This window comes from Balaenoptera borealis (assembly GCF_965194805.1).
Source record: "Balaenoptera borealis genome assembly, chromosome: 14".
Lineage (NCBI taxonomy): Eukaryota > Metazoa > Chordata > Mammalia > Artiodactyla > Balaenopteridae > Balaenoptera > Balaenoptera borealis.
In genome coordinates, this window is record NC_138875.1 from 41,194,151 (window position 1) to 41,207,066 (window position 12,916).

The 12,916-nt window shown below is 41.5% G+C and overlaps 1 long non-coding RNA gene across 1 annotated transcript in view; it reads right to left on the reverse strand.

Moving 5' to 3' along the window:
• Positions 1-2,984: 2,984 nt before the first annotated feature.
• The window catches only part of LOC309610881, a 32,568-nt gene continuing 22,636 nt past the window's right edge, over positions 2,985-12,916 (reverse strand). Inside the window, exons 5-6 of the long non-coding RNA XR_014234198.1 lie at positions 10,650-11,447; positions 2,985-9,657 (exon numbers count right to left, since the gene is read on the reverse strand). This is a non-coding gene — a long non-coding RNA (uncharacterized lncRNA). The remainder of the gene's footprint in view (positions 9,658-10,649; positions 11,448-12,916) is intronic.

A 12,916-nucleotide genomic window follows, 5' to 3' on the forward strand; every position in this document is an offset into this window, starting at 1 on the left:
TCTCACTATCGTGGCCTCTCTTGTTGCAGAGCACAGGCTCCAGATGCGCAGGCTCAGTTGTTGTGGCTCATGGGCCTAGTTGCTCCGCGGCATGTGGGATCTTCCCAGGCCAGGGCTCGAACCCGTGTCCCCTGCATTGGCAGGCAGATTCTCAACCGCTGCACCACCAGGGAAGCCCCTGTGTGTTCTTTAAGTCTTCTAGGTCTTTGTTAAACATTTCTTGAATCTTCTTGATCTTTGCCTCCATTTTTTTTCCGAGGTCATGGATCATCTTCACTATCATTATTCTGAATTCTTTTTCTGGAAGGTTACCTATACCCACTTCATTTGGTTGTTTTTCTGGGGTTTTACCTTGTTCTTTCATCTGGTACATAGCCCTCTGCCTTTTCATCTTGTCTATCTTTCTGTGAATGTGGTTTTTGTTCCACAGTCTTCAGGATTGTAGTTCTTCTTGCTTCTGCTGTCTGCCCTCTGGTGGATGAGGCTATCTAAGAGGCTTCTGCAAGTTTCCTGATGGGAGGGGCTGGTGGTGGGTAGAGCTGACTGTTGCTCTGGTGGGCAGAGCTCAGTAAAACTTTAATCCACTTGACTGCTGATGGGTGGGGCTGGGTTCCCTTCCTGTTGGTAGTTTGGCCTGAGGCAACTGAACACTGGAGCTTACCTGGGCTCTTTGGTTGGGCTAATGGCAGACTCTGGGAGGGCTCATGCCAAGGAGTACTTCCCATAACTTCTGCTGCCAGTGTCCTTGTCCCCACGGGGAGCCACAGCCATCCCCCACCTCCGCAGGAGACCCTCCAACACTAGCAGGTAGGTCTGGTTCAGTCTCCCCTTGGGTCTCTGCTCCTCCTCCTGCTCTCCAAGAGTGGAGTCTCTGTTTCCCCCAGTCCTTTCAAAGTCCTGCAATCAAATCCCACTAGTCTTCAAAGTCTGATTCTCTAGGAATTCCTCCTCCTGTTGCCGGACCCCCAGGTTGGGAAGCCTGACGTGGGGCTCAGAACCTTCACTCCAGTGGGTGGAGTTCTCTGGTATAAGTGTTCTCCAGTCTGTGAGTCACCCAGCCAGGAGTTATGGGATTTGATTAACTGTGATTGTGCCCCTCCTATTGTCTCATTGTGGCTTCTCCTTTGTCTTTGGTTGTGGGGTATCATTTTTGGTGAGTTCCAGTGTCTTCCTGTCAATGATTGTCCAGCAGCTAGTTGTGATTCCAGTGTTCTCACATGAGGGAGTGAGAGCACGTCCTTCTACTCTGCCATCTGGGTTTAGGGCCCCGACCAATTTGTTTCTGATTTCTCTGTTTACCTTAGTCTAGTTTTTAGTCCTTATTATCATTGGTGGATTTGTTTATTGGTTTGGTTGCTCTCTTCTTTCTTTTTATTTTATTAATTTTTTTTCTTCCTTTTCTTCAGAGCTTTGTGGCTGACAGGTTCTTGGTGCTCTGGCCAGGTGTCAGGCCTGAGCCGCCAAGGTGGGAGAGCCAAGTCCAGGACATCTGACCACCAGAGAACTCCTGGCCCCACATAATATCAATCGGTGAGAACTCTCCAAGAGATTTCCCTTGCAACACTAAGACCCAGCTCCATCCAACGGCCAGCAAGCTCCAGTGCTGGACACCCCATGCCAAACAACCAGCAAGACAGGAACACAAACCCATCCGTTAGCAGAGAGGCTGCCTAAAATCATACTAAGTTCACAGACACCTCAAAACACACCGCCAGATGTGGTCCTGCCCAGCAGAAAGTCAAGATCCAGTCCCACCCACCAGAACACAGGCATCATTCCCCTCCACCAGGAAGACTACACAAGCCACTGAACCAACCTCACCCACTGGGGGCAGACACCAAAAAGCACAGGAACTACAAACCTGCAGGCTGTGAAAAGGAGACCCCAAACACAGGAAGTTAAATAAAATGAGAAGACAGAGAAATATGAAACAGATGAAGGATCAAGGTAAAAACCCACCAGACCAAATAAATGAAGAGGAAATAGGCAGTCTACCTGAAAAAGAATTCAGAATAATGATAGTAAAAATGATCCAAAATCTTGGAAATAGAATGGAAAAATACAAGAAACATTTAACAATGAGCTAAAGAAGTAAGGAGCAAACAAACAGTGATGAACAACACAACAAATGAAGTTAAAAATTCTCTAGAAGGAATGAATAGAAGAATAACTGAGGCAGAAGAACAGATAAGTGACCTGGAAGATAAAATAGTGGAAATAACTGCTGCAGAGCAGAATAAAGAAAAAAGAATGAAAAGAATTGAGAACTGTCTCAGAGACCTCTGGGAAAATATTAAACACACGAACATTCGAATTATAGGGGTCCCAGAAGAAGAAGAGAAAAAGACAGGGTCTGAGAAAATATTTGAAGAGATTATAGTTGAAAACTTCCCTAATATGGGAAAGGAAAGAGCCAATCAAGTCCAGGAAGCACAGAGAATCCCATACAGGATAAATCCAAGGAGAAACACGCCAAGACACATATTAATCAAACTATCAAAAATTAAATACAAAGAAAAAATATTAAAAGCAGCAAGGGAAAAGCAACAAAAAGCATACAAAGGAATCCCCATAAGGTTAACAGCTGTTCTTTCAGCAGAAACTCTGCAAGCCAGAAGGGAGTGGCAGGACATATTTAAAGTGATGAAAGGGAAAAACCTACAACCAAGATTACTCTCCCCAGTCAGGATCTCATTCAGATTTTTTTTTGTTTTAACTTTTGGGTTTATTTATTTATTTATTTATTTATTTACTTATTTATGGCTATGTTGGGTCTTCATTTCTGTGCGAGGGCTTTCTCTAGTTGCGGCAAGTGGGGGTCATTCTTCATCGTGGTGCGCAGGCCTCTCATTATTGCGGCCTCTCTTGTTGTGGAGCACAGGCTCCAGATGCGCAGGCTCAGTAATTGTGGCTCATGGGCCTAGTTGCTCCACGGCATGTGGGATCTTTCCACACCAGGGCTCGAACCCGTGTCTCCTGCATTGGCAGGCAGATTCTCAACCACTGAGCCATGAGGGAAGCCCCTCTCATTCAGATTTGACAGAGAAATTAAAACCTTTACAGACAAGTAAAAGTTAAGAGAATTCAGCACCACCAAACCAGCTGTATACCAAATGCTAAAGGAACTTCTCTAGGCAGGAAACACAAGGAAGAGACCCACAAAAACAAACCCAAAACAATTAAGAAAATGGTAATAGGGACATACATATCGATAACTACCTTAAATGTAAATGGATTAAATGCTCCAACCAAAAGACACAGACTGGCTGAATGGATACAAAAACAAGACCTGTATATATGTTGTCTACAAGAGACCGACTTCAGACGTAGGGACACATACAGACTGAAAATGAGGGGATGGAAAAAGATATTCCATGCAAATGGACCTCAAAAGAAAGCTGGAGTAGCAATTCGCATATCAGACAAAATAGACTTTAAAATAAAGACTATTACAAGAGACTAAGAAGAACACTACATAATTATCAAGGGATCAATCCAAGAAGAAGACGTAACAATTGTAAATATTTATGCACCCAACAAAGGAGCACCTCAATATATAAGGCAAGTGGTAACAGCCATAAAAGGGGAAATCAACGGTAACACATTAATAGTAGGGGACTTTAACACCCCACTTTCCCCAATGGACAGATCATCCACAATGAAAATAAATAAGGAAACACAAGCTTTAAATGACACATTAGACAAGATGGACTTAATTGATATTAATAGGACATTCCATCCAAAAACAACAGAATACACTTTCTTCTCAAGTGCTCATGGAACATTCTCCAGGATCGATCATATCATGGGTCACAAAGCAAGCCTCAGTAAATTTAAGAAAATTGAAATTGTATCAAGTAGTTTTTCCGACCACAATGCTATGAGACTAGGTATCAATTACAGGAAACAATCTGTTAAAAATAGAAACACATTAGAGGCTAAACAATATGCTACTAAATAACCAAGAGAGCACTGAAGAAATCAATGAGGAAATCAAAAAATACCTAGAAATAAATGACAATGAAAACATGACAACCCAAAACCTATGGGATGCAGCAAAAGCAGTTCTAAGAGGGAAGTTTATAGCAATACAATCCTACATCAAGAAACAAGAAACATCTCAAATAAACAACCTAACCTTACACCTAAAACAATTAGAGACAGAGGAACAAAAAACACCCTCCAAAGTTAGCAGAAGGAAAGAAATCATAAAGATCAGATTGGAAATAAATGAAAAAGAAATGAAGGAAACAGTAACAAAGATCAATAAAACTAAAAGCTGGTTCTTTGAGAAGATAAACAAAATTGATAAACCATTAGCCAGACTCATCAAGAAAAAAAGGGAGAAGACTCAAAGTACAGAATTAGAAATGAAAAAGGAGAAGTAACAACTGACACTGCAGAAATACAAAGGATCATGAAAGGTTACTACGAGCAACTATATACCAATGAAATGGACATCCTTAAAAAAATAAAAAATAAAAAAAATAAAATGGACATCCTTGAAGAAATGGACAAATTCTTAGAAAAGCACAAACTTCTGAGATTGAACCAGGAAGAAACAGAAAATATAAACAGACCAATCACAAACACTGAAATTGAAACTGTGATTAAAAATCTTCCAACAAACAAAAGCCCAGGACCAGATGGCTTCACAGGCAAATTTTATCACACATTTAGAGAAGAGCTAACACCTATCCTTCTCAAACTCTTCCAAAATATAGCATAGGGAGGAACACTCTCAAACTCATTCTACGAGACCACCATCACCCTGATACCAAAACCAGACAAAGATGTCACACAAAAAAGAAAATTACAGGCCAATATCACTGATGAACATAGATGCAAAAATCCTCAACGAAATACTAGCAAACAGAATCCAACACATCCAGCACATTAAAAGGATCATACACCATGATCAAGTGGGGTTTATCCCAGGCATGCAAGGATTCTTCAATATGCACAAATCAATCAATGTGATACACCATATTAACAAACTGAAGGATAAAAACCATATGATAATCTCAATAGGTGCAGAAAAAGCTTTTGACAAAATTCAACACACATTTATGATAAAAAAAAAACTCTCCAGAAAGTAGGCATAGAGGGAACCTACCTCAACATAATAAAGGCCATATACAACAAACCCACAGCCAACATCTTTCTCAATGGTGAAAAACTGAAACCATTTCCTCTAAGATCAGGAACAAGACAAGGTTGCCCACTCTCACCACTATTATTCAACATACTTTTGGAAGTTTTAGGCAAAGCAATCAGAGAAGAAAAGGAAATAAAAGGAATCCAAGTGGGAAAAGAAGAAGTAAAACTGTCACTGCAGATGATATGATACTATACATAGAGAATCCTAAAGATGCTACCAGAAAACTACTAGAGCTAATCAATGAATTTGGTAGAGTAGCAGGATACAAAGTTAATGCACAGAAATCTCTTGCATTCCTATACACTAATGATGAAAAATCTGAAAGAGAAATTAAGGAAACACTCCCATTTACCATTGCAACAAAAAGAATAAAATACCTAGGAATAAACCTACTTAAGTAGACAAAAGACTCGTATGCAGAAAACTACAAGACACTGATGAAAGAAATTAAAGACGACGCAAACAGATGGAGAGATATACCATGTTTTCGGATTGGAAGAATCAACACTGTGAAAATGACTATAGTAACTAAAGCAATCCACAGATTCAATGCAAAACCTATCAAACTACCAATGGCATTTTTTACAGAACTAGAACAAAAAATTTCACAATGTGTCTGGAAACACAAAAGACCCCAAATAGCGAAAACAATCTTGAGAAAGAAAAACGGAGCTGGACGAATCAGGCTCCCTGACTTCAGACTACTGTACAAAGCTACAATAATCAAGACAGTATGGTACTGGCACAAAAACAGAAATATAGATCAATGGAACAGGATAGAAAGCCCAGGGATAAACCTACTCACCTATGCTCAACTAATCTATGACAAAGGAGGCAAGGATATACAATGGAGAAAAGACAGTCTCTTCAATAAGTGGTGCTGGGAAAACTGGACAGCTACATGTAAAAGAATGAAATTAGAACACTTCCTAACACCATACACAAAAATAAACTCAAAATGGATTCAAGACCTAAATATAAGGCCAGACACTATAAAACTCTTAGAGGAAAACATAGGCAGAACACTCTATGACATAAATCACAGCAAGATCCTTTTTGACCCTCCTCGTAGAGAAATGGAAATAAAACCAAAAATAAACAAATGGGACCTAATGAAACTTAAAAGTTTTGCACAGCAAAGCAAAACATAAAGAAGACGAAAAGACAACCCTAAGAATGGGAGAAAATATTTGCAAACGAAGCAATTGACAAAGGACTAATCTCCAAAATATACAAGCAGCTCATGCAGCTCAATATCAAAAAAACAAACAACCCAATCCAAGAATGGGCAGAAGACCTTAATAGAGATTTCTCCAAAGAAAATGTACAGATATCCAACAAACACATTAAAGGATGGTCAACATCACTAATCGTTAGAGAAATGCAAATCAAAACCACAATGAGGTATCAGCACACACCGGTCAGAGTGGCCAGCATCAAAAAATCTACAAACAATAAACGCTGGAGAGGGTGTGGAGAAAAGGGAGCCCTCTTGCACTGTTGGTGGGAATGTACATTGATAGAGCCACTATGGAGAACAGTATGGAGGTTCCTTAAAAAACTAAAAATAGAACTACCATATGACCCAGCAATCCCACTACTGGGCATATACCCTGAGAAAACCATAATTCAAAAAGAGTCATGTATCACAATGTTCACTGCAGTATTATTTACAATAGCCAGGACATGGAAGCAACCTAAGTGTCCATCAGGAGATGCATGGATAAAGAAGATGTGCAACATATATACAGTGGAATATTACTCAGCCATAAAAAGAAATGAAATTGAGTTATTGTAGTGAGGTGGATGGACCTAGAGTCTGTCATACAGAGTGAAGTAAATCAGAAAGAGAAAAACAGATACCGTATGCTAACACATATATATGGAATCTAAAAAAAAAAAAAATGGTTCTGATGAACCTAGGGGCAGGACAAGAATAAAGATGCAGACATAGAGAATGGACTTGAGGACATGGGAAGGGGGAAGGGTAAATTGTGAAGAAGTGAGAGAGTACCACTGACATATATACTCTACCAAATGTAAAATAGACAGCCAGTGGGAGGCAGCTGCATTACACAGGGAGATCAGCTTGGTGCTTTGTGACCACTTAGAGGGGTGAGATAGGGAGGATGGGAGGGAGGCATAAGAGGGAGGGATATGGGGATATATGTATACATATAGTTGAGTTACTTTGTTGTACAGCAGAAACTAACACAGCATTTTAAAGCAATTATACTCCAATAAAGATGCTTAAAAAAAAATCAGGGGCACAACAAGGATGCCAACTCTTGCCACTTTTTTTCAACACAATATTGGAATTCCTAGCCACAGCAATCAGACAAGAAAAAGAAATAAAGGAATCCAGATTGGAAAGGAAGAAGTAAAGCTTTCAGTGTTTGTAGATGACATGATACTATGTATGGAAAAACTGAAAGACAGTACCAAAAAACTATAAATTCAGTAAAGTTGCAGGATACAAAATTAATATACAGAAATCTTTTGTGTCTCTATACATTAGCAATGAACACTCTCAGAAAGAGAAATTAAGAAAACAATCCCATTTACAATTATATCAAAAAGAATAAAATACCTAGGAATAAGTATAACCAAGGAGGTAAAATATCTGTACTTGGAAAACTATAAGACGTTGATGAAAGAAGTTGAAGATGACATAATGGAAAGATATACCATGTTCATGGATTAGAAGAATTAATATTGTTAAAATGACCATACTACCCAAAGCAATCTACAGATTCAATGCAATCCCTATCAAAATACCACTGCCATTTTTTTCACAGAACTAGAACAAATAATTCTAAAACTGTATAGAAACATGAAAGAGCCCAAATAGCTCAAATACCTTGAGAAAGAAGAACAAAGATGGAGGTATGATGCTCCCTGATTTCAAATTATACTACGAAGCTACAGTCATAAAAACAATATGGTACTGGCAAAAAAACAGACACATAGATCAATGCAACAGAATAGAGAGCCCAGAAATGAACCTACACTTACATGGGCAATTAATCTATGATGAAGGAGGCAAGAATAATTGATGGGGAAAAGACAATCTCTTCAATAATTGATGCTGGGAAAGCTGAACAGCTGCAGGCAAAAGAACCAAGTTGGACTAGTTTCTCACTCCATATACAAAAAGAAACTCAAAATGGATTAAAGGCTAAATGTAAGACTTGAAACCATAAAACTCTTAGAAGAAAACATAGGCAGAACACTCTTTAACATCGGTCTTAGCAATATCTTGTTGGATATGTCTCCTCAGGCAAGGGAAACAAAAACAAAAATACACCAGTGGGACTACATCAGACTAAAAGGCTTTTGCACAGGGAAGGAAACTATCAGCAAAATGAAAACGTTGCTTACTGAATGGGAGAAGATATTTGCAAATGATATATCTGATAAGGAGTTATTATCCAAAATATACTGAGAACTCATACAGCTCAACGTCAAAAACAAACAATTTGATTAAAAAATGGGCAGAGGAGTCCAGACAGGAGTGGGTCAGAGGTGCAGCCTGAGCCCTCCATGGAGCAGCCCAGGAAGGCGGTGGTGGTGATGGGGTTTGGCCCTTTTGGGGATCACACTGTGAATGCCAGCTGGATTGCAGTCCAGCAGAACAGAGGGACGGGATCCCTGGGACTCTGCAGATGGGAGCGTGTCTGAGGCCCTGCTCGTTGCACCCGCTCCCTGGAGCCCCAGACAAAAAGGAAACAGAGTGTTTCTGAAGACGTGTGTGTCTGGCTTTGTGCGAGTTTCAGACAGGATTTTTCATGGGGCTGAGTGGACCCAAAGCCATGTGTCTGAATTCCTGGGCCCCAGACACTATGATCTGCATGTAAATAGGAGAAAAATCAATTAAACAATCTTTGGAAATCTCTCCGAACTTTGGGACCCGGATGGTGGAAGATGGCAACTTCTTATCCTGCTGCCGGTGGGGAAATACCCCTTATATTTCAGTCGCCCATCTCTCCAAACATCACCTCTAGAAGACTTTCAGTTTTCTTCCTCAACTTTATCAGACAAGAAGAGCGAATTCTCCACCATTCCCTAGCTAAAAAGATGCCAACCTTCCCAGATCCAATTGTTTCCCTTAAAAGAAACAACAACAAAAAACTGGAGTTGCGCATACGTACCCTGAGTACGCACAGCAGTGTTGGTCCATGAAATTTTACACATGTGCACCTCCGCAGCACCTGAGTCCAGATCAAGACCTAGAACATTCTCAGCCCCTTCTCTGTTCTTCCCCATTGCAGAAGCCCCTTGTGTCCTTTCCCAGCTACTCCCACCGCGTCCCCCCACCCCCACTCCCAGGTGTAAACCTGCTGACTTTATGGCTGCCATAGGTGTGTTTTACCTGTTCTAGAACTTGGTGTCAATGGAATTGCACTTGGGTCCCGTGCCTTCTGCGCAGCAGAGCATCTGCAGGATCCACCCATGGCGTGGCTAGGAGCTGCCGCTGGTGGTGCTTTTCAGTTACTCTGGATAAAACAGATTTGCCCATGGGAAAAAAAAAAATGGGCAGAGGACCTGAATAAACATTTTCCCAGAGAAGACATACAGATGGCCAACAGGCACATGAGAAGATGCTCGACATCACTAATTATTAGGGAAATGCAAACCAAAACTACAGTGAGATATCACCTCACATCTATTGGAATGGCCATCATCAAAAAGACCACAAATGGCAACAGATGGTGAGGATATGGAGAAAACGGGACCCTCATGTACTGTTGGTGAGAGGGTAAATTGGTGTAGCTACTATGGAAAACAGTATGACGTTTCCCCCCAAAATTAAAAATAGAACTACCATATGATCCAGCAATTCCACTTTTGGGTATTTTTTCAAAGAAAACAAAAACACTAACTCTAAAAGATTCATGCACTCATATGCTCATTGCAGCACTAACCAAGATATGGAAGCAACTTAAGTGTTCATCGATAAATGAATGGATAAAGAAGATTAGATAGATAGATAGATAGATAGATAGATAGATAGATAGATAGATAGATAGATAGGAGATAGATATACAATAGAATATAACACAGCTTTTCAGCCCTAAAAAAGAATGAAATCTTGCCTTTTGTGGCAACATGGATGGACCTAAAGGGTCTTATGGTAAGTGAGGTAAGTCAGACAAAGAAAGAGAAAGACCGTGTGCCTTCACTTACATATGGAAGCCAAAAAACAAAAGAAATGAACAAATGTAACAAAACAGAAATAGGCTCATGGATACAGAGAACAAAAGGTGATTGCCAGAAGTGATGGGGGTGGGTAGGGGGATGAAAAGAAAAGAAAACAAAACCCAAAAATGGTAACTATGTGAGGTAATGCTAATTAGCTTGATTGTGGTGATCACTTCACAGTGTGTATTTATATGAAACCATCACGTTGTACCCCTTAAATGCATACAATTTTTGTCAATTATATCTCAATAAAGCTGAGAAAAGAAAAAAAAAATGTATCCTTCACCTGGATTAAGCTCCTCTCCTGGTTAGGACCATACTTGGCTAGGAAACATGCAGTGGCCGAGGGTAGGTGTGGATGACCAGTTTTTTCTTCCTTATCTCCCCATCTTGTTGCCCTCTATTGCCCCATCCAGCCTCTAGCTTCTCCGTGGTTGGCTCAAGGAGAGAGGAACATAAGGGGAAGAGAAAAGTTCTTACTAGATCTGTACTACTGTCATCTGGTTTGGTGCCTTCTGTGTGTGACTCATGTTCAGATGCTAATTTTCCCCCTCATAGATCTCTTCTGTGGGTTTTCCAGGACACCTCTAACCACAGTTTTCTGTCCTGGACTATGCTTCTTCCAGCTGGTTACTTATGACTCTTTCCTGGCTCCTAAGCCCTCCCCACACAGACCCTCTGTTGGGTTATCTCACTCCTCTGGGCAGAGTCCTGTTCAAGACTATGCAGTTGGCTCCCTCTCAGGGAGCTCATGGCTGACCCGTGGTGAGACCCGTGTTCCTTCGCTTCGAAAAGTGCAGTTGGCTTCTCTTCTTCCTCCACCCTCAGGAGAAGCTTTAATTATAATGTCTTACCTTTAGATTTTTCTCAAACAGCAGCCCACCACCTTCGAGCAGACATGGGCCAAATTCTCTGCCCCACTCCCTGCTACCTCTGCCTGGGAAACAACTTCCAAAGAAGGGGGCCCCAGTAGTTTTACCTGATCTTCTCTTATATATGCTAGAGCTAGTGGTCTTGAGCTAGCGGTTGCTTCTGTAGGTATAGTCTCGTAGTATGCACAGCACTGCTGATGTGGCCCCTGCCGCTGTGGATGCCAGAAAATGTCTCATTTACCGTCCTGTTGTGCACTCAATTTCAGAATCTTCTGCATGACATATTTTTCAAGTTGAAGGTTCAAGGCTTGGAACCAACCCCACACTCACGGGTCCTGCTGAACTAGCTCAGGTCAAGTCCCCATCTGTGTGTGCTCAACCTTCTTTTCTGGGCCCCAGTAGGGACCTGGCTTTCTCTCCCTACACTGTCCTGCTCCCAGCTCTTGGCCTGCCTAACACACATTCCAGCACATCTCCAGTAGGCCATGGAGAGGGGAGAGGACACTGAGAGCAGCCAGTGCACGGTTCCTTTGCTGGGTCAGTCTCCACCTGACGATGCTAGCATGTTGCTCCTGTAACAGCGTCTGATGAGACTTGGTGCCTTAGCGTCTCATTCCTGCTTATATCCTGAACTTTGGAGTGTTGAGACCATGATTTCTGGTTTGGTTACCAGCTGTGCAGCCTGATTATTTGGTAACCTTGGTATCTGCTTCTTGGGCTCAGCTTGAATCTCGATGCTGCCTCATAGAACTTTGCTCATGACAGTAACTGGAATATGGCAGTTACTCTTCAGCGAGTGTGTGCCGAGAACTTCTTTAGGCCCTTTTATGTGCATTAGCCCATTTATTTCTCCCAATAACTTTGAAAGATATACTACTGAGATTCAGAGAGGGTAAGGAACCTGCCCAAGCACAGCTAGTTCATTAACAGAATTGAGGATAACACTCAATTCTGCCTAATTTCAGAGGGCATATTCTTTCCTTTGCACCAGATTTAGGATTTTTTGCTCAGGGCTTGGAGAGGATGCTGAGTTCTGGGTGTTTTGTGCCTATTTTCACAAGCTCTCACTGACACTTGTGGGCAGGACAATTTCCTTGGGGCAGGTTTCTGGTTTGCTCCCACCTTCCCTGTGGGGCACCAACAGTCCCACCTGAGCCACTTCCCTACTCAGTATTCACAATTCAGCTCCTGTCAACGCCCCAGCATAAATACAAATTCAACTTGTCCACCCCTCAATAAGTAAGCCAGGTACGCTCCATGGAGAAAATTGTACTGATGTATTCGGAATTAACTAAGTTGATGACATTATATCTTAAATTATTCAAAATACATCAACATAGTTGATATAAAAGAGATATGGCTGTTTTAAAACATTTAAAGATGTTGGAGAGCCTGGGGCTAGAGTTTTGCTCAAACACGGCAAGTGGGAAGGAACAAGATGTAGAATGCAGATTTCTATGAAAAATGTAGGGGAGAAGTGACTTTGCTGAAAAGCCTCGGTAGCCACGGGTTGCCATGGTAACGCTGGAAAACCGGATCTGAATTAGGAGGAAGTTCCTATAGGCTGGACTTTAGGAAAGGGAGAGGAGATCTTGTGTGTGAAGGGGGATGGGAGAGGAGGAGGAAGGGAAGGTCTGGGCTGAGAGGAGAGGGAGGGAGGGAAGTGGCTCAGGACAGAGAG